The sequence below is a fragment of the Cyprinodon variegatus genome, unplaced genomic scaffold (genome assembly GCF_000732505.1).
Source record: "Cyprinodon variegatus isolate N-32 unplaced genomic scaffold, C_variegatus-1.0 Scaffold20, whole genome shotgun sequence".
In the NCBI taxonomy this organism is placed as follows: Eukaryota; Metazoa; Chordata; class Actinopteri; order Cyprinodontiformes; family Cyprinodontidae; genus Cyprinodon; species Cyprinodon variegatus.
In genome coordinates this window covers 1,531,553-1,554,017 of record NW_015150473.1, presented here as the reverse complement: position 1 = coordinate 1,554,017, position 22,465 = coordinate 1,531,553, and the positions used below count along the sequence as shown (strand labels likewise).

Genomic DNA, 22,465 nt, shown 5'->3' with positions numbered 1-22,465 from the left:
CGTGTTAGTAAAAACTGGTGTGTGTGTGTGTGTGTGTATGATAAAGAAAAAGAAGGAGAGAGAGAGAGTGCCTGTGGGTGCCAGGTGACCAGGCTAACCTCTTGGCTGGTGTTTTGGATTTAGCCTTTGGATAGCGAAGCAAAATAAAAATGGAATGCTTTTTCAATTACAGATCAGAGAGAGAGTGAACAAAGGCAGGAGTACAGGGAAAGAGTTATTGGGATCTAATATATCAGAGGCTTTGTGCCTCTAAAATCTAAGTGCATTAATTTTGACAGCCAGAACATTTTGTTCTTGAATATTTAAAGCTCACAAGAGTCCCATAATTTTATTCAATTTTTCTATGTAATTTCTCTTGTAAAAGCTTTCCATTTTAGAAAATTATTGCATGCTTTTTTATTGCTTGCCCAAATTACGCATTTTTATTGTTTCTTGTCTACACAGCAACTAATTATATGAATTGTAGATTTGACTTTGAAAAACTGAGCAGCACTGCCTTAAAACTCAGGGAAGGAAGCTGCAAAGATAGAAGACAACTAAAACAGATCAGGAAGTCACACAGAGACACACCTGTGGAAGACAGTCGCTTGCTATGTTTTCCTATCAACTTATTAATTCTGACAGTAAAGACATTCATACTTTCCCATGCATATTTTATTGGCTGTGGGTGGTATTTGTTGTGTATTTATGTCTTTTTTGTTTGACTACTCTATTCCTTCAACTTATTCCACAAGTTGTCGAGGGTGGGGTATTTCCAAATGGTATGATACAGTGCACAGGATTGTAATGTGCTTTTGTGTGAAGTGAAAAGAAATGCTACTTGCTTTTGATGTTTGGCGGAGAGGAATGGCACAAAATAAAAGCCTTGTAAAATAAAGGAATGTTTTTTGCAGGCTCGAAAGTGTGCGATCCCCTAAAATTGTTTATCTGTCAGTCAGGGGGCGTGTGCACGCGCTCTTGCAGCGCTGGAACATGTGTTCGAGTGCATGTGTGTGTGCGAGAGTGTGTGTCCACGCTTACATCTAAAAGCCGTATCTGGCTTCAGATCAAATGGTGTATGAAGTAGGGGAATGACAGAGAGAGAAAAGTGATAGCTCTTTAATGTTACCTATCCACTCTCAAACTCAACTATAAGACCAGGAACATACGGAATAGGCAAGTGTGTTTTAGAAGAAAAGGAGTGACATGAAACACTTATGTAGAAAAGCTCTGAACATGACTTGGGCTTTGTAGCATGGGGGAAGAAGATGTCTGGCAAAACAGAAAGAAAGGAAGAGTAAATTGGATGGAGAGAAGAGCGAACATTGGGGCAAAGAATTAAACCGTAACATGCACTTTTAGTGTTTGTTTGGTTCGTAGGGTTACATTTTTGTTTCGTATCGCATCTAGCTTTCATTTTATACTTTGTATAGCAGAATCTTTTAATGCCATTATGTCTGAGCAAGAGGTTATCAGAGCAGCTGATTTCTGTCAATAAACAACCAGACTTTTAAGATGTTATACATCTAAATTATGATTGCGAGAACTGTTCTAATTGTCACAGCTTTAAACATTATTGTTGAATTAATCTTTATTGTTTCTTTTTCTCCCACTTTTGTCTCTCTGCAGGTATGAAGAATGAACCGAAATGGATGAACACTTTCCATCTTTGTAAGATCTCGTTTTGATATGTTTTTCTTGTTAGACTTTAATTTTAAAGGATTGCCTGTTGTAATACTGATGAGTTCAGATCCAATGGAGTAATAAAGGTATTTGTATTTTGACAGAATGCTGTCTCCTTCTTTATGTAGTGATGCTTGACATTTATGCACCCAATAAGCACAAAAGAAAGTTAATGTCTCTTCCACTGATGTCGTTCCATCCTTTCAATCTCTGTGTGTGAGTGTGTATCCGCCTTTAACCAAAGGTGTTCTGTTGAAAACCTAGGGGTTCCCTGGGTGTAGATTATGTATCTACACACTGTAACAATTGCTGGGGTAAGGTCTTTAAAAGTAAAACGTATTTTAAATCAAACCTTTTATGAATGACCAGCATCATTATGATACAGAATCTGACTAGAAATGCAAAAGAAACTGTTCAAAAATAAATAGGAAATGGTCCAATGGTGTTAGGCATTATGGTCGCTTGTAACTTGTATTAATTTTTCCCTTCTTCTCAATGATTTTTGTATTTTTTCCATTGTAAAACTCTTTTACACTTGTTAAACAGTTAGTCAGCTGGTGTTCAAAATGGAAAAAAAATATAGAAAAAATTGCTGAACAGTCTAAGGTCGACAATTGTGTGCAGCTTTGCTAGGAGAAAAAAGCTCAGCAGTAAACACAGCATAAGACCTCCAACATAAAGATAATGAGGAAGACAATTACAGGTAGAACAATTCCAGGATTTTATTTATATATTTATTTTTTTCAGGACAGACCGGAAGCAAAATGAAAAGCATTTGCAGTGTTGTCTGGATAAATGCATGGTGCTGGTGGTGGGGGTCACATGTATGAGCCACTACAATGGTTAAATAGAGCTGAATGGGCAGGTGAGGGACTGTCTAGGTGACCAAGATTGGTAAATTGGCAGTCATTAGTGCTTACTCTAGTCATGACTTTAAATTAAATATTTAAAAGTCATAAATAGAGTCACTACATTTTGTAGTTGTTAAGTGTCATAACTATCTTTTTAAACCTTTTTTTATTTGATTTTTTTTAGACATTTTAATTTAACGTTTTTTACCAAAACATGCATAATGTCTGTAAACATAAAGCACAGCATCTCCTGGAACACTGTTGGTTTTTACACTATGTTTCATAACTATGATTTTTATTGCTACTTTTATAATAAAATTGGATCAGGATAGATTCACCGTTTATAGGATTGGCTGAAAAAGACAGAATTTTAGTTTTTGAAAACATTGTTTAATAATATTTCCATCACATTTAAATGGTTGAAGGTTTTGTCTGTTTATTCATTTCTCAATAAAACAGCCAACAGTATGGAGAACTGTATTTGTGCACACAAAAAAATAAATAAACAAATACATTTTTAGGTTTCTCAAAGATTTAGCATAAATCTAGTATACCTGGTACCCATTGTTCTGCTCCCATATATATTCTGTGTTCTAAAAGATGCAACTGAGACCAGCTATTGTGTTAAAAAAAAAACAGGTTTGTTGCTTCTTCAGTGATTTGACTTATGTATATGTGGGTGAGAATGCTTGAAGACTTCTATTGTGGGTTTAAAATATTTTTATTACTTGAAGGTTTTGAACAGACTAAAAACAGGCAGGAGTGATACAGTGTGGGAGAGTGTGACTTGAAAAAGAAGATGAAGAAAGAGTATAGCTAGGTAGTGATCGTGTAATACCATCAAGCAAACCCATCACTCACTATCTGACCAACCTCGGTTTAAAGCACCAGAGCTCCAGAGGGGGGGGCGAAATAGCACCAATGGCACATTATTCCACCTTGGAAAAATCACCCTCATGTTTTTATTCATGCCTGCAACACAAACAGCAACAGAATTTGATTTTCACAGCAAATATTAACGACCAGTGCAGAGGCCGAATAAATTATTTGTGAATATGTCCTGGTGAGGCTCGATAGAAAGACAAGTTTACAAACTCTAGGAATTTGCCACAGGAAGATAAATTCTGGTTCTTGTGTACCAAAATCGGAAAAAAATAACCATGATGTGTAAATGACTCCTAATGAGAACCCCTGATCCTACAGCATTTCTATAACCCAGACTTGCTCTAATCACTACCTATTCCTGCTGGGTCTGAGTCACATCCTGCTGAGCTCAGCCACAGTAACAAGGAGGAGGCACATGTATCTCCCACCGGTTACATGGTTAAGGTCTCCCTAGTCTCAGAGGCCCTCACAGTGACAGTCCCATCTGAGAGCAACTTTAGCTTTTAAACCTGATAGGGACATATTATGGTTAGACAGGCCTCTAAAGATTAGCAGCTGACAACTCTGGAAACAAAAAAAAAAAACTAAAATAAATAAATAAGTAAACAGAAAATGTTAGGCTAGGGATTTATCAACAGAAAACAAGTTAAACAAAAACATCTAATAATATATTGACAAAACAGTCTATACCAGCTTCACAATTTATCCTTAAAATATATTGGCTAAAAGATTGCTTATCTAAAGCCGCCACACAAAAAATTGTTGAAACTGAATGCATTTATTCATCACTTAGCCATTAGTAAGTTAAGCTCTAATAGCTGTTACTGATTTTTCAATTCAGTTTATATATATATAGCGCCATTTCACAACATGTAATTTCAAGGCACTTTATAGAGACAATTCAACCTGATTATACAGTCAGATTAATTCAGATTAGTTTTCGATCTAAGGAAAACCAGCTGAAAGCATCGACTAATTGACTCAAAAGCAATCCCTCACAACAAGCATGCTTGTAGCGACAGTGGAGAGGAAAAACTCCCTTTAACAAGAAGAAACCTCCAGCAGAACCAGGCTCAGTGTGAGCTGCCATCTGCCGAGGCTGACTGGGGTTCAAGGAGACACATAAATGATAGATCCCCCCCCGAAGTTGTATGAAAGCAGTTTTAATCCAAAATGTCCTGGTGTTGACTAGAAAGCTGAAGATACTGTAAAGAGAGTTTGTATGCTAGATTGGATAAAGATTATCAGGTGTTTTGGTAACAAACTCCAATCCACGAAGAATAAAAGCAGAAATTATATCAAAACAAAATGTAACAATCTACAAGTAATATAAAGCAATGCTATTTCAAAAACGTAGGTTTCCGCAAACTGGTAAATAGTTGTTTTTTTCTCACAAAAACTGCACACCAGTGAAGAGGTTTAGAATTGAAATACTTACAGTACAAATAATCAATAATTCTCATATTCACCAAAAGACTGAACAAATGAAAGAAAATTCTTTTGAGATTTCAGTCATTCAGTTATGCTTTTTTTGTACAGTCTTCAGACTTCAATTAATAACACACACAAAAGGGCAAAACCCCTTTGCAATCAGGTGCCCCTTACATGGAACCAGCTCTAAGGTCTTATCAGATTTTAAAGGTAACCTTGAGATTTGTGCCCTACAGGCCAAAGTGTTTAAATATTGCATTTAGAATAACTGAATACCTGTATAGAGACTTATATTTACCACAGTTGTGATTCCTATAGCGTTTGAAACCTATAATCAGAATGTAAGCTGAATCCCTGAGAGTGTGGGCTGCTTTCAAGAAATCATTTTCCACATATCCGAAAAGGCGATTGCCTTTTTCTATCAGTCTACTATGGTTATTCGTTGCCTTTAGGTTGACAGAAGGGATGAAAAGGTCTACTCATACTATAACACAATGCAAAGAATGCAGGAAGAAACAGAATATTGAAGTTTGATTCAAAAAAGATCTGGCATACAACTCAAAGGCTTTTTAGGGACCTTACTTCATCCTTGAAGTAAACATATCTGTAAAGCTGCTGCATTCAAATAAGCACATTTTAACTAAAGGCTGTCATTTTTGTCCTGACGTTCTTGCAAAATGACTCAACCAGAATGAGTATTTCATCTATGTCTCAAAGGGAAAAAAGCGAAGTAAACTTATGCAATACTTATCGGCTTTATGATACTGCAAAAGAAAATATCGAATTCATAAACACAAGTTAAAGAAAACCTGTTCCAGCCAACGTTATGCTTAGCTCCGAGCATCTCCGCTTTAAAAAAAAGTAAGGTTGAGTGTGCAAAAAAAAATGGGAAAGTCACTGTGAAAAAAAAAAAAGTATTCCCAGCATGTTTCAGAATACCAATATCCTTAAGCAGGCGGAGTTTTTGATGTATAGACTCCTGCCAGTGTATTGTACAGATGAGACACTTAAGGCAAGACAATAGTGTTATAGATTGTGGCAAGAGTTAAATCAATAGACCTTCTGAGGAGTAACAAGACACCCAGTAGCAAGTGCTACTGCTACACAAAGAGGAGGGGCTGGGAAACAAATAAGGACTGGCAGACAGGGGCTAAGGCCTGCGTGTCACTGACTGGCCATTAGGTGTGTATGCAGTTTGGGTTTATGTTTGTGTATGAGTGTGTATCTCTGTGTGCTTCTCCAGCCTTCCTTGAACATGTGTTATGGATGCATAGAGGCATATGTGTGAATGTGTTTGTAAGGAATAAGCAAGAGCAGATACCTGTGTTTTGGTTGTACTTTTATCTCTGCTTCTTGGCCGTGTAATCTCCCACCGGGCATCAAAGCAGAGCCCCATCACTAGCTCTACCACACCCCTATATCCCCCAGATCCTTGTATATCAGTCCGTGTGTGTGTGTTTGAAGGAGAGAAAGAGAGAGAATTGAGGAAAAAAAAAAGGGAGTCCATAAGAGAAGGAGATGAAAGCACTGGGAGATAGGATAGTAGAATTAAAAACAGGAGATGCGAAACCAAAAGTTTTGTGTGTGTCAGTGAGTGAATAAAAATGAGGATGGCTTTGCATGGAGCTTTGGACCGTCAAACAGCCATGGTTGTCACCCAAGCACAGCCTGTCAGCAACTCTCCAGGGCAGCTTCCGCTAACCCCCTCCCCCTCGGGTCTTACTCCTTCTTACTTCCCCTCTGCTGTATCTTCCACCTCTGATCCTGGATCAGTGGCACCAAATTCCTTGATAGGTGTCAAGGTCCATTAACCTGGAGCAGGTCTTATCATATTCATCAGGAAGATCAGAGATCAGATTTATCTCTGTTTTTATCAGATTTGAGGCTTCAGAAGGATGCCTGAAATGTCGCGGCTCTATGATAATGTGATAGATCCTTGTGACAGACAGCACAAAGTTGCAAGCCCTCTGCCACAGGTACAGACCTAAATCCATACACAGCATGCGAGTTAGAGTCGATGTTAAAAAAACACACACAAACCACACACCCACAAAAACGGACCACGGTCTAATTTTTTTAGAAGCTGTCAGCAGTCACTTGGACCTTTTTGATGGGGCTGTCAGCTTTGATTAGCTTATAAAATTGCAGTATCTTAGCCACTGACCTTTTGTGGCTTTCTATCTAAAACTAAATCTAATCTAATCTAAAAACAGTTGTAGCCCATGGGCCAACTTTATGAAGCATGATAAGCTTCCATGAAGACAAGAAAAACGTAGAAGTTAAGACAGTGCCATGTCTGAGAGCTGTTCCTTTGCTTTTTTGTACAAAATATCTGCATGTAGAGCCAATACTGATACTTTATAAATCAAGTGTGCAAATTAAACTATTTTTAAAAATAGAAATCAATATTCAAATTTTCTAAAATTATAATTTGATGAAAATTTTTTTAAGACCTCAAAAAGTTTGGATGAGATTTCTAATTTAATAGTCTTTACTTTTATTACTACCTCTCAGAACTCATTAGAGCTGTTGGAATAAAATTACAGAGGACTATCCCATGATGCTCATCAAGCAGGTGCCAGAAATCCAAAGCAATGATCAAACTTATTTATTTTTAAAAGACCATAAAATATAAAGGACATTTTTAGTAATTTCACCTTTTTTCCTGCATAACTCTGAATACTGTTGTTTCATAGTTTTTATACCTTTACTTTTCATTTATAATATAAAAAGAAAACTAACCCATCCCTATTTCTAAGTCACTCACATCAATGTTGTTGATATTTTGGAAATTTATAATTTATTTATATATTTGTAGATATGTGGTTTCCTTTCTTCCAAATGCTTTGATTGCAAACAATTGAAAGCTAGACACTCATATTAATTCTGTGTAAAATCTTCCACCTGACCTTTTGCCCTAACTCTGATCCCTACACCGTCTCCACATCCCAACTAGCCCCCCCATTCCAACTCTAGGCCAGCTAATGGATTATTGCTCACTCATCATGATCACTGTTGAGTAATCAGCTTGACAGGTTGGGCTCATGACACATAAAGCCTAGGTATTAAAATGTGCATTTAACCCCCCTACACTATCCTGTACAAGTAGGACATATATGTTCATCCAAATTTGAAAAAAAAATAAATAAATAAATAAATAAAAGAACACAACTATGACTTTGTGATTTCTTGTTCAGAGAGAATAAGCAGAATTTGTGGTGGTCACCTTACCTGCTTTTTCGAACATATCAGTAAGATATAAAGGAAGCTAATCAAACAGGGAGTTGCTTCAACACTGGAACAAACAAGGAAAACAATTATTTACAATGAATAAATGCACCAAACATGAGACTTGTCAAGTGGCACTGAGAAAAACACTATCTGGCATGAAAGATAAAAATTATTAACTGACGTTTTTTTTGGCTATAACTGAGTTGAGAGAAAAGTTTTGAATGTGAAAGAAACATCTGTAAAGAAAATTTTATTTTGTCCACAAAGCTGTTAGTGATTTCTTTAGCCTACCACTTGAACAAAGGCAGACATCTGCAAATAGCAGAAAGCTAAATGTGTCAAAGAGAAGTGAAATATTTCACTCTAGAGTCCAACTTTTTTCAGAGTAGTTGGCTTTCTGTTGGAAATGTTACAGTTCTGGTAAAGGTTTGCTAACTCAACAGAAATTACACAACAAGACTGCTGGCCATCAAGTGGCTCAGTGTAATCTTCTAAAGAAAGTCTTAAAGGTATAGTGGAGGATTTTCGTGAAATTTTGAAAAGACCTGCCCTCTCCACTTAAAAAAATAGAACAAAAATGCACAACCCTGTACCTGCTCCAGGGAACACCTATTAAACGTGTGCAAGAGCATGCATTTCTCATTATGCATGCTCTGTTTAAAAGTTGCTCTTTGCATCACTCATACAAGCTTACTTTCCAAAAGATTTGCAGTTTTACCACTATATCAGACTCACCACCAGTAAGTGAAAATGGGGATTAGCATGTAGGATGGTCTTATGTAAATATATCACCAGAATGATTGGACCACTTATTTTGATGATCCACCCGGAAAAAGAACACCCTCCACTGTACATTAAAGGTAAAGCCAGTGGTGGACGAAGTACTCAGTAGTACTTGAGTAAAAGTTACTCAGTCAAACATCTACTCAGGTTTAAGTATTGAAGTACTCACTTTTGAAAATACACAAGTATTCAAAAGTAAAATTTCAAATTATATCAGTACATTTCTGTATAAAAATTATAACGTGAAACAACCTGGTAACTTTCAGAAAACACCTAATGTATCGATGAGTATAACCACTTGCTACAGATTCTGCACCACCTATAAAAACTTCAGCATAAAAAGGCCAAGGAAAGATATTTTTTATTAATATTTGTCCTTTTAAAACAAACCAAAAATACAACGGGGATGTGTTGATTCTCCTCACACTTTCATTATAGAATGAGGTTTAAGGTTGGATATATAACAACAAAGAAATCACAACTGTGCTTTGAACAACTTGACCATATGGTAACAACTGACGCCTTAATAAAATTTATAAACTACAAATTAAATCTGTCCAGAGTTTGTCACATTTGTGGAACGTCACTCTAAAACAGTGCTGCCCAAATTCTGTCCTAAGGGCTGCTATCTGGCATATTTGAATTGCATTTCAAGAAAGAAAAACAACAACAGCGGATTACAAAGATAAGCAGAGCCAAAGGTAACAAGTAACAAGCAGCTTCCTGGAAATTTAGTGGAGTAGAAAGTACAGTAAAAGACTTTGGAATGTAGTGGAATGAAAGCTTTAAGTACCCCCCAAAATATTACTCAAGTATAGTAAAAAAATTCCAAAAATTGTTAAAGTACGGTAATCAAGTAGATGTACTCTGTCATTTTCCATCATTTGGTAAACCTTATTGATCACTTCTGTTCAGCCACAATTATGGGATAATCAAAATATCATTAAATCTGTCAGGGCATTGACTAACTTCAGGGTTATAATCCTTAAAAATAAATTAGAATCAGCTAAAAAGCAGTTTTGCTGGTAAGACCTTTATGTTAGTTTTGATAAAAAATTGGCAACAGAAGCTCTGATTGAACTGGGGCCACACGTCTAGAACAAATAAGCTGAAACCCAGATATAAGAAGCTCAATTAAACAAGCCGAAACATGAGATATGATTTAAAAAAATGTAAAAAAATCAGCAAGCATCTCTGTGTCCTATACCTTTACATCTTTTTATATCAACCTATCCATGTTGTTTATACAGATGGTAAAGTCATCGGTTAGTTTTAGTTTTTTTTTGTTATTCCCTTAATAGAAATGCCTAAAGGGTTAAATGAACCAAGATGTAAAATTAATGTTATATTTTTTGTGAGCACTGGGTACCATTTTCTGTCTGTATATGTTACAAAAAAACAGCACATATGACAGATTTTTTTGGTTAGCAAAGAGATTATGAAGTTAAAGAGATTGCAGATTTACAAATACGATTTGAAGATGAAAAGACCAGGAATTTTTTTTCCCTATATTTATGAAGAGACAAAACAGATCTGAATCCCAGAGACACACTCACACACACACACACTCACAAACACACACACATAAACATCTCTTGCTATTCGGCCCTCATCAACATCCTTCTTGGAAAATCACTGCGGCTCTGAAAAGTCATTTCAGCCACAGTAGCAGCAGGCCCTTAAAGATTCATATTCCTATTTACTGTCTGCCTCTGCTCTTGTGTATGCACACACACACACCCATATCCACGCCACGCCAGCAGGGTTAGGTTCATGAATAAAGGAGGGAATTAGAGCAGACCTGGAGAAGTCAGATAGACAGATAGAGAGAACAGGAGGAGAAAAAGGAAAAGCAGAAAGCCATTAAACTGTATGGAAAACATCATAAGCTAAGGAAAAATCTACAAAGGGGAAGGCATAATCAGAAAAGATCAACAGAGGAGCAGGATTCTAGAATAGGGGTAGACCGAAAGATAATACAGGAGTGACAAAGGAAGAAAAGAGAGGTGGAACAGATCACAGGAATACAAATAGAAAGAAGACAAGATATTTAGATGGAAGGAAGAGCACAGCTGATTTGGTCCTAATTGAAATTGCTTGTGTCAGTCCAGTGCTGCATCCAAAAATAACATTAAATGACTATTTTTCAGTGTGTATGTGAGGTTTTAAAAGAGCTATACCACTGAGATAGTGAACCGGTTTAATCCGTAGATAAAGCAACAACAGAGATTCACCCAAACAATGACTTTGTTACAAAGGAAATAACATGTTTTAAACAAAAAAGCCATAAGTGAATAATGCTCACTGATATGAGGCGGATGGCCATATCCCTGACTGCAATTGGAAATATCATTGCACCATAAAATGACATTATGGCTGAGAGAAAAGGGAAACAGAGGAACAGAGGGGAGCTTGATGTTAATTTTCAGTAAATGAAAGAAGAGTGAAATCATGGCCAAAACAGTGATATTATGAAAACAGAAAAACCATCAACAACAAGGATGGTAAACATCCCTTGATCGCAAGAAAAGCTACAATCATCACAGTATGCCAGACTAGATTTTCTAATATGTGTGCAGGCAGTGTGTGTGTGTGTGTCTGTATGAGAGTGTGTACGTGTGATTTTCTGGGGGGAGACACAGGCGAGAGGCCGTTACCCTGCACCCAGATAATAACCTGGTTTTATAATGTTGCATATCTATATTCAGGCCAATTCCCCCTGGGGGGAGACGGAATAATAACGCTGGCCATTTTACCCCTCCTGGCGGGCGGCCATTTTCTGCCCTGATTCTCAGCATGGACCTCTTCTCATTCCCAAGGTAGCGCGTAATGGATGCCGCAATGAGATGGAGTGACATTGTGGCGTCTGAAATGTGAAAAGCCTATTTGCCAACCTGCCTCCCTCAATGGCGTGGCTGCTGGAGATAGGGGAGATGTTTACACCTAATCCTCTTTGCAGTTTCATATGTTGCCATTTCTGATGATTGTCAGTACTTATGATAAATTGGCGAATTTAGAAAATAGGTGCAATAATGGTGGCAAAAATTTCTGATCTTTTTGTCCAAAGCAAACATCGTTCCATAGATGTATTTTTGTACATATGGCCATAATGTGTTATATTTCAGAGTTCAGTAGGAACTCCATATGGCGTTATTAACACAGAAAAATAAGTGTTTTCTTAAAGTAAAAACCGAATAACTCTTTTAGCTGCATAGATTTGATAGTTAGAGAAACACCTATCAAAAGAGAGAATTCCTATGAGCCATAACAAGTAAACAAAGAAGCTGGAGGAGTTTGGCATGTAACCTGGGAGCAGTATTTCACAGATTACAAGGTTTCATCATCCATAAACCACACAAACACAGTTTTTTGAGTTGAAGAGGTCTTGTATCAGAAGTGACTTTGTTCCCTCCATCATCTCCTTGTGACATACTGTCCCCCTGACCAGTCAATTTCAATAAAACCACAGAAAAAGAAAGGTTAGTCTATATAGATTTCCCATCGTAGTCATCCACAGAACCTGCAGTGAGAGCTTGGACGTCTTTCTCGGCTCTGAACTGTAAATGCTACTCACACTCTCCATCGTATCCCTTACCTCTTCAATAATTCACAGACAGTAGCTTTCTCTGGCCTTTCAAACCTTTGAAATGTAACCTACATCCCACAAACGCACCGTTCTTGTTATCCCAATGATGACATGTGTTTATTGCTGCCTTTTGCTTGTTGAGCAGTGGGAGAAAAGGAAACAGAAAAGCCGCGTTCTTTAGATGTTATTGATTGTTATAGATATGCTGGTTGCAGTTAAAACAGCCTTTTCTGCTCTGATATGTCCAAACATGTCACCTATGTTTGGTTTCCTTTTCATCTGGGTTGTGACAAGAAAACCAGGAGAAAAAGGAGTAAAATCTCCCAAAAATAAACAATAACAAATGACATTACAATAGGGGTATACATTGAAAGAAATTATGTCATTGAAAATATTGAGCATTTGAGACAAGAACTCTTTATTTGAACCTGACTTAAGAAAACTTAGAAATATTTCTTCAAAGGAAAAAGCAATAATATTGAGCCATCTTTACAAAGAATTGCTCAAAACTCAGGTAAATTTAAAAAACTTAACGGGTACCAGAAACCAAGTCTAGTCTGTTGCAGTTTTGTTGAGTGCAATAAATCAGTCCAACAGGGCTAGTGAAATGGAGGACAGTTGGAGAAAGCAGTAAAGGCAGTCAGAGAGAACAGCTCTGTCCAAGACAATCATATGATGTATCATTCATACTGTCAGTATGGTGTCTCTCCTCCTCCCTCCCTCTCCTCCTCAGTCTCTATGTCTCTGTCTGTCTCCCACACTCTGGACTCATCTAGTCTCCTGTGGAGGCTATGATGAAGCTGGGCTCTCTCCATCACACAAGGCTTCCCAGCTGCCCGGGGATTACACATTTCAATCATACATCCACACACGGTGCCATTCAAATATCTCCCTTGTGCTTTACATCCTTAAGTACCACAAATGGATACTATTGAAAAAGTGCGACTGAACTCAGCTGCTAATTAAAAATAAAAGGTAGTTTTCTGTTTTAAAGTTCTAAATAGACTTAAGAGACATAAAAAGGCATAATAGAACTCTTGTCCTTGTCATTTTTAGAACTAGATGTCTTGGGGTACGGTAGGTCCATTAATTTGTAGTCTCATTTTATTCATCTTGGACTGTGCAAGGTGGTTTCAAAAGACTGAGTGCTGCCGCTGAATCGTTTGACCTCTGTGATTTGCTAATGAATGCCGGGAGCAATCAGGGTTTCACAGAAAATGGACAAAAATGATCCCTCATCTGTGAAGCTAATCACTTACCGTCATTACGGTGTGTATGTGGGAGTGTGTCAGTGTGTGACAGTCTGATTACCATCCCTGAATGAAAGAGTTGTTTGGAATGATCCTTTTGGTGGGAGGGTGGGGTGATCTTCAAGGTGAAGGAGCAGAGATATTTGCCAGCTGAGCTGGGAAACACAGAGAGGGAAGCAGCAGAAAGTAGGGATAAGGGAGACAACACAACAATTATTTCAAACCTGAATCTTTAAAACATGTTTAAACACGCTGGATTAATTAATGCTTGTGGGAACTTAATGTGGAATATAGAAACAGACCCTACAATGGGATCATTGTACAGTTACCACCTTTGGCCTTGATACAGAGCCTTTATTCGGACACTGAACAAGTTTGCTTGCAAATTAAGAGCCTAAATCTGAAGGTAAAATTGCTTGAAAATGTCTAGTGCCTATTGAAGAGTTTTAATAACAAGTACCAAAAGTAGCAACAGATCATACAGGCTTTTAGAGCTTTTTATTTTTGCTAGATTGGTGCAATACTTGAGCAGTGCAACTTGTATGATGTTGTTAGGCCTAATCAAAAAATCTCTATTTGAAAGCAAATTGTGTAAACTGAAGGTGTGATTTCTCCTACTTTAACTGTTCCCTGGACCAATCCCTGGACTGGTCCTGCTGTATAAATGCACCCTCAAACAGAAACATAAAGGAAAAAGAACAAACAGTAGAAATAAGTGGATTTATTTTAAACTGTGCTAAAGTTTTCATACCCCTGTCCGTTCCACGCTTCAACATAATAAAGATCCAAACTTAAGCACATTTCTTCAAGATCTTAGGTGTTGGAGCAACAAAATAAATGTGCATAAAAGTGAAAAAGGAGAGGGAACTGATAATAATCAGTCATGCATTCAACAAACCTCAACTTTGAAGAAAAAAAAAGGTTGAATAAGAGTCATAAGACCTTCTGTATGCAGTTTTCCACAAATGCGTGGGACAATTTATCATATGATAGAAGATTAAAATAGTAATTTACAGTTTGCATGCTAAATTCTGTGTGATGTTTATCTAAAACTCCACACTACTGTGAAACATAGTGATGGAAACATTATGATATAAGGAAAGCAGGGAAAAGAATGCTTGTTAAATATTTATTTAGTTGAATAAAGGGCAAAACTGAAAAACAAACTTGTTAGAGAATAAAAATGACTTGTTTACCTTCCAGTAGGACAATAACATCTACCTAAAGGTATTGTGGAGGATTTTTTCTAACTTTTGTAAAAGACCTCTCCACTTAAAAAAAAAATATTGCTTGTGGGAGAAGCTCTGTTTTAAAAGTTGCTGTTCTCATAGCTCATACAAGCTTACTGTGTCTGAATGTCCGCCCTAAACCCTGAATTCCGTCTTCCACTATATACTGTAGGGCGGGGACTTCATAGTGAACTCACTCAACTTACCGTTCGGACAGATGATCACTTCCCCATTTGCCACTGCGCAGTGTCTGCGCCATCTTTGTTATAAGTCACCTTTGTCGGGTAGTGGCAGCCTATGGTGACAGCGAGCCGCTGTGACAGCAAATCCCATAATGATTTGCGGGGAGAACTCTGCGTACAAATCATTCCGGGATATATCTGCCTCTTCTGAGGACTTTCTTTTCTTCTCATACACTTCATAGACACTTTCTCTCTTACAACCCTCGGCCATTTTCAAAGAACCACGGTGAGTATCTGAAACCGCAGCTCGTCACACATATATGCCTGAAAGTGCGCATGCGCAGAAAAATATAGCGGGGGGGACGAGCGTGTACTGTACGACAAACCTATGTAAACATGTCACCAGAATGATTGACAATTAGGAGGAGCACTTATTTAGATGATCCACCTGGAAATAAAAGATCATCCTCTATACCAGTGGTCTCCAACCCTGGTCCTCAAGATCTACTGTCCTACAGATTTTAGATGCATCCCTGCTTCAACAGAGCTTAATTAAATGAATGGCTTGAAAAGGTAATCAATCATTTGATTCAGCTGTGTTGAAGCAGGGATGCATCTAAAATCTGTAGGACAGTAGATCTTGAGGACCAGGGTTGGAGACCACTGCTCTATACCTTTAACCGTAGTGATGATTTTGTGGTTTAAACAAAACAGTGTTGATGTTAGCCTAACCAGTCAAAGCTCTCTCTTTTTTTCTTTACAATTATTTAAATATATATTATTCTGTAACAGGAGCTTGTGCATGCTGTTTTGCTCTGTCCTAACACTGGCACTCCCCCCTTAAAGACTGAGCCAAGGCCCAAATCCTCAAAACCAAACAGCCATTTTACACCATTGCCTGTTTTATCAAAGTCCCTGCCTTCTCTGCAGCTTTTGTTCTTCTGTTCCCATATTGATTCCTGTCTTAATAAAATGTGTTGAGTTTTTGTGTCAAATATGCTTCAAAAGCAATGCGACCTGCTGGTGTATGCCTCTGAGTCCGCACTGAAACAAAGAAGGGGTCATGTTCAACATTGCAAGATGAGCTGAGTTCCTTGAAATCTCATTTTAAAAACCCAAATCTGATCAGTGCCTCAGACATGAACAGTGAACTGGAATAATATCATAAAAAAGAAGAAAGAAAAAGAGTGAACTGCTTTCACATGTATGAGAATAAAAAAAAACAGCAACAAAGGCAGAGGGGAATTCACTCATTTTTTGTTTATACTGTTTTATTTGCTGTTCTCTTCCTCATTTGCCTTTCACTGACAGTGCAAATAAAGAATCCGGGTTTAGAGCATCTCATAACTCAAAGTTCTCAGTAATAGTCAAGTTATTTTACCTTTTGATGGATCTCTTTGGCATTCATGGTATGTTATTCACTTGCCTTTTCTAGAAGTCTGAGCCTATAGCATAAATACAGAAAATAAAAAAACTAGAAGACCCTATTGAAGGTGTGATTCTACCTAGTGACAATGCTGTTAGTGCTGTCGCCGTGACAGTGAGGAGTAAGTTTTGGCAGAGCATTTTTTTTCTTTCTTTCACTCTCAACATCAGCACTATATAATCCCTGTTTGTGGATCATACACACCTGTATGTCTGTGTATGTGAGAGCCTTTGTGACTAAGAGGATGAGATGATTGCCTGCTTACTCTGGATTCTTTCCTCCTATGTGTCATGCCTTTGTGAGTACAGGTTAATATGCATTTGTGCAGGTGTGTGGACCTCTGCCAATGCATGATGATAGCCTGTTTTTTTAAGTGTCTTCCTGTGAGGGGTTGTCTGTGTGAGGGTGTGTTTGTGTGTGTGTATGTCCAGACAAGGTCACCTTGTATCTATCGCTTACCGTTTAGAGACCCCCTATAAGGATAAAAAAATCATCCTCTGAACTTAATCCAGGCTTATATCCTCTTCATCTCCCTACTCAAGAAAAAAAATGCTCACAGAAAACTCAACTGGACCAACACACACAGATGTCTCTCACAGGCCAAAGCTGAGAGAAAAACTACATGTTACTATTCGATCAGCTGACTTTTTTTTAATTAACTTTTTCTAAAAACAAAAATTATTTGCAATTCTATCATACCAAAAGTGTATATAATAAACCTTTTAAGACTGTTAATCCTTAGCTGCATTCAGCTCCTACCCCTATAGTTAGTTGTTTGCAAGTTGTTTGGAGGGTCTTTGTGATAAAAAAACATAAATAAACACATTATTTTAAGACCTTTTCTATCAATGCAGAAAACCCTTAATTCTCTTTGGAAATTAGCTTTTTAAAGTACTATGGCATTGGTTTTGTCCAACCAAAGGACTTTTTACATTATTTGTCCATTTAGGTGATTTGTGAAAAACTATTCCCTGTCTTCTTTTTAAATAGTAGCTGACTGTATTTTTTTTGGAAATCCAAAAACCAAGGCCAATTTATACTTCTGACGCATAGCTTCTGCAAACATCAAATCTGTCGCTGTCCGCGACCACGCCCCCGCTCAGAGGTTCTGCAACAGTCTTTGCGCAACTCAAAAAAATCCTGACTACGTGTCAGATGGTCGCAAACCCGCGCAGACCTCAAGGGGAAATGCGCAGACAATAAGCAGCTGTGATTGGTCCTTGGTATGCCTTTCTGGCTGTCTGTGTGGTCATCCTTCTCGATTCGGTGCCGGGGCGCGCCAATTTTAAAAACCAAGGAACAACTACAATGGACAACTATGACGAAAGGTTAATCGGTCTTTTTGCCAACTCCATTAACAGAACCTGTTCCTCTTCACTGTGTTGCAACTTAAGATCCATATCTGTGAGAGTGATATCTTGTAGACGCGCCATTGTTGTTTTGGAAGATAAACACTCCTGTCGGCGCTGCAGAAGTTCTCGTGACCATCCGCCGAAGTTCTCGCGAGTTCTCAAATAGGCTTCCCCTTGCGCTTTGGCGGGAAACTGCTGTACATCCCTAGAAATTCCAGATCGACTGTGCAGAAGCATACCAGCAAAACTGGTTCGCAACCAGATGCAGGCGACATTTAATGTGTGCCATTGCAGAAGTATAATCTGCCCTTTAGTCTCGAAGTTGCACGTTCATTAATATATTCTTTTAAAAAATCCCTAAAGCCTTGAAATTGTATTCAGGAACCAACAGTTTATTTAAATGAATCTTATCTTGTTAGCTTATTTTTTTTTACTTTCTTTTTCACTAATTTATGCTCTTTACTTATATTTGATAATATTCCTTATTATTTGACATTTCTTAGATGTTTTACATTTCAGAGGTACACTTAAACAGAGTAACTGTTAAAAAAAGTAGACTGATTCAGAAATTACACCCAGGTGGACTCTTAATTCTAACTTTGATTGCAAAAAGGTTGTATACATATAATTATTATAAAATATTTGTAAACTGTTTATCACTTAACCTAATTTAACAATGAAGTCCTACATTGTGAAGACCTGTTACATAATATTGCAGTGAAATGTGTTGATATTTATGGCTGCAACTTAATATCATGTGAAAAGCTTCCAGTGGTAGTGCTTCATTCCTTTGGATAAAGTGAGCAATACCAAAATAAAGTAAAATAAAAGCCAAGCACTTTTCTTCTGCAATCTTTTGTATGGACTTTTTCAGTCACTGCAAGTGTTGCGGTGTAGGTTGCGCTATGTCTGACTTTGAGCCAGATGACCTGATTCAACCCACCTCCAGCCACTCCTCCACCATCGTAGCTAAAGCTTCATCAGACATTCCTCCTGGACTCTTACTGTGTTCCCTATCCAACCGGTCTAGCAGAAGACTGCCATGTTGAGCCTGGTTCTGCCAGAGGTATCTTCCCAATGGGGAGTTTTTCCTCTCTACTGTCGCTGCATGCTTGCTCATCATGGACAGGTTCTCGCAACCTGTGTTATCCAAGCTGGACATCTATCTTCTAGGTCTCTGAGTGAAGCACTAGCCTCAGCTAGTGGATCAGCTAGCATCAGTCCATTGGATCTCTTCATACAGCTCAGGCATACCATCTCGCCAACCAGCAATCTATGGACTGACCTTCATCTACTGTATCTCCACTCCACCAAGAGTTTCAGGCCTGGGGGGAAACATCCCTGTTCTTTACTCCTGTTCATGCATATCAAACAAAATTCAGCGCTAATGTTTCCTGCCGAGGCCTGAGCACCAAAGACTAACGTAATTGTATCAATAAAATGTTTCTAATTGTCTTTTTCTTTCTGTGTGAGATTTTCAGATTGATATGTTTTCCCCGCTGCAGGAACTCAGGACCACTTTGGGGTCTCTTTCACCTTTTCAAAACTACACTCTAACTTTGTAGAAATATAGAAATTCTAAATACAGACATTTTTGAACAGTAATAAAACTGCAGAATATGAAACGGATAATGCTTAGAAAAAGAGAATGGAGACATGAAGAGGGTACAATGTAAATTTAAAAGTACATTTACAATAAATAGTATATTAAAAGTTGCTTTCGACATTTCGATTTACTAAAAATACATTGAAACAGACTAAATCAAGTTACAGTATCAGTCATATGATTTCTAGGTCACAGATAATAATGTTAACTTTTTTTATAATGGAGTCTGAAAAGAAGTGTCTTAATTGCATTAAAAACCAATGAAATGGGTAACAGGAACCGATTTTAAAGTCATCTTTCTGTTTATCTGAATCTAAAATTGGTATTTGCAGTATTTTCAAAATCACCCTAATGGGAGTTTCCTTGCCTCAGACAGCAACTTGTTTAAATAATAGTTTGCCTCAAGGAAAATTCACTGTATTTCAGATTAACAATGGGAAGACAAATGAATGGGGTATCCGGTGGAATTCAGGAAAGTTGAGGTTTTAATATTTGCTTCAGATATTTTAAATTTCGCGATTATGTTTAGATTCTCACTAACAGAAACTTTAACAGACATGTTTGCTGACAAAGGTGTTACCACGTTTTGCAGCTGTACAAGCTCTCATACTGCATACAAGGTAGGTAAAAATAGCTTAAAGCCTGTGTGGAGGTGAAATATGTGGGTTTAGAAACTATTGTTCTTCAGCACTTGCTAAGAACCCCTGTGTCTGAGTGTATTCTTTTTTTTATGGTGACTTCTTTGATAGGAGCTGGGGGTAAGGCGCTCCTTAATATTTTCACCAGTGTGTTTCTACCCCAAGAGATTTCTGCTGGCTATAGTGGGTAGCTGGCCTAAAGGAGCACTTGACTCCCAGCAGCCCCAGTGACACTCGATCACCAACAGAACAGGCCTGTGGTTGTACAGGGCAGCTCCCTTGTGAAAATATGTGGTGACTGGGAGGCAGCACAGTATAGAAAAACGTCCCAGTTCAGTAATCCCAACCTGTGTTCAGTGCTATTTCAACAATGAAATAACTATTAGGAGAAATACTTCTACAGTTTTAGATCTAGTAAAACAGGGAGAAATGATGTTCCACCTTCATCGAATATGAAAAAGAAATTAATCTGGTTGCTGTAAGAAAGAAAATAGTAATCAGACAATGAGCTGGATGCCAGACAAAACATCGATTTCAAAGCATCTCTCTAAGCAGCCTCAGAGGCGCAAAGCATATCCACCTTTTGATATTGACCCTGCCTCTAACAAATATGCCTATATTTATATCGTTGTTTTTACCGAGACAATGTACAGCTTTTCTTTGGATGGATATTGGATCATACACACATGCTTACCTCCAAACTCAATACTCATTCTCCTGCAACTAGTGCTTTATCTTCGAAGTAAATATTTATGTGCTGTTTGGCACCAAGTAAATAAAAAAAGGGAGAAAAAAAATCACTCAAAACTAAATCGCCTTGCATCAAAAATCAATGATAAAATGGGGGCACTGGCGCTGTTTTCTAGGTCAAATTTGAATATATATTTTTTGAGATATTGATTGGTGTAATGTGACTCATTCTTTGTAATTAAAGGAAACAAATATTGGGAACGAGGAGTAGGGGCTATCTGTATCATGATGCAATTTCAGTCTTTGTAGCTGTGTGTATTTATTAGGACCTCTACTGCAAATAAATAAGAAGTTGTGTTAAAGAGGAGGAGGTGGACCTAAACCTTAAGTGAGATTTATACTATTTAATACTGTGTGTTTGTTTGGTAGCCATTGGATTAGAACTGGTATTTATTTGTTTAGAGTGAGGCAAAAAAAAAAATTCTAATGATAAATTTAACTCAGAGCCTGCCGAGCTGTTCCGTCCAAACTATAAACCATTAGCTCAGATATACTCTTTAGTTTTTTTCAGGGGATTTACAATTAAAGCAGAAAAATGTATCTCAACAGCTTCGTTTATTTGGTTTCTAATACCAGACTTTGTTATCAAATTTATCTGGGTACACGGACTGGATAGTACACTGTAAAATCCAATTAGTTGTTGTTACTATGAAAAAAACGTGCAAACCAGTTGCATAAAAGAATAGGTTCAGAGAACTAGGTAGTTTAAGTTGTGCAACCCAGTGCTTTCTTTGTAGAATAAACTTATTGATTAAAGCAGTTAAAATAATCCGGTACCCTGTAAAGTTTAAATAGTTTTCAACACCTGAAAAAAAGGAATTGCAATTAAAATAAAAACAGAGACCCAGGCATTTCCAGTTGTGCAAACTAGAGCTTTATTTATTGAATATATTTATACATAAGTTTAAGCAAACAAGATAATGAAATAGTATTTACTTACAGTAATTACTTACTTTAGATGTAAATAATAAATAAAGGTAACAACACAGTTTGATTAAGTTATATTTCTTTGATTCATTACCTTTAAATATCATATTTAATGAAATCAAGTAACAGCACGTACTTACATTAATGATACAGTAAACAGGTTAAAACTATTTTGCTCTCATCAATATTTCTTAATTTAAACAATAAAGAAGTATGTATCGAAAAAAAAAAAATTATGCAGAAATCTGTTTTCCAGGACTTCAGAAAAGTACAAATATTACAGTCCAAACAAGAGACAGGTTATGGAAATCATTCAGCACTATACATCGCTCAACAAGGAGGCCAGGAGACACAATATGGACAACAGACAGAGAGTTGTGCTAATAACTCATCAGTGTTACAACAAACGGCGGAAATCGCATAAAAACATGGACATGTTTTAAACTAACAATTCAAAATTGTCCCTTGTCCCTTTTATCTTCCCATGAGTCACTTTATTTTGATCACACAGAGAAAGTGCTAAATAAAGATCAAATGTTCCCAGGTGGTCTTCTCGGCATTCTCGCAGCAGATTATCAGTCGCTGGAGTAGACCAGGTCGTCCAGATAGTATGTTGAGAATATCCCCATCTCATTTTGTTTCTAGAAGTGGAAAATTAAGAAATTAACTACATTCA

At 37.4% G+C, this 22,465-nt stretch overlaps 1 long non-coding RNA gene across 1 annotated transcript in view; it reads left to right on the top strand.

Moving 5' to 3' along the window:
• Positions 1 to 1,783, top strand: part of LOC107094103 — a 35,086-nt gene extending 33,303 nt beyond the window's left edge. The window contains exon 3 of the long non-coding RNA XR_001481651.1: positions 1,609 to 1,783. This is a non-coding gene — a long non-coding RNA (uncharacterized LOC107094103). The remainder of the gene's footprint in view (positions 1 to 1,608) is intronic.
• The last annotated feature ends 20,682 nt before the right edge of the window (positions 1,784 to 22,465 follow it).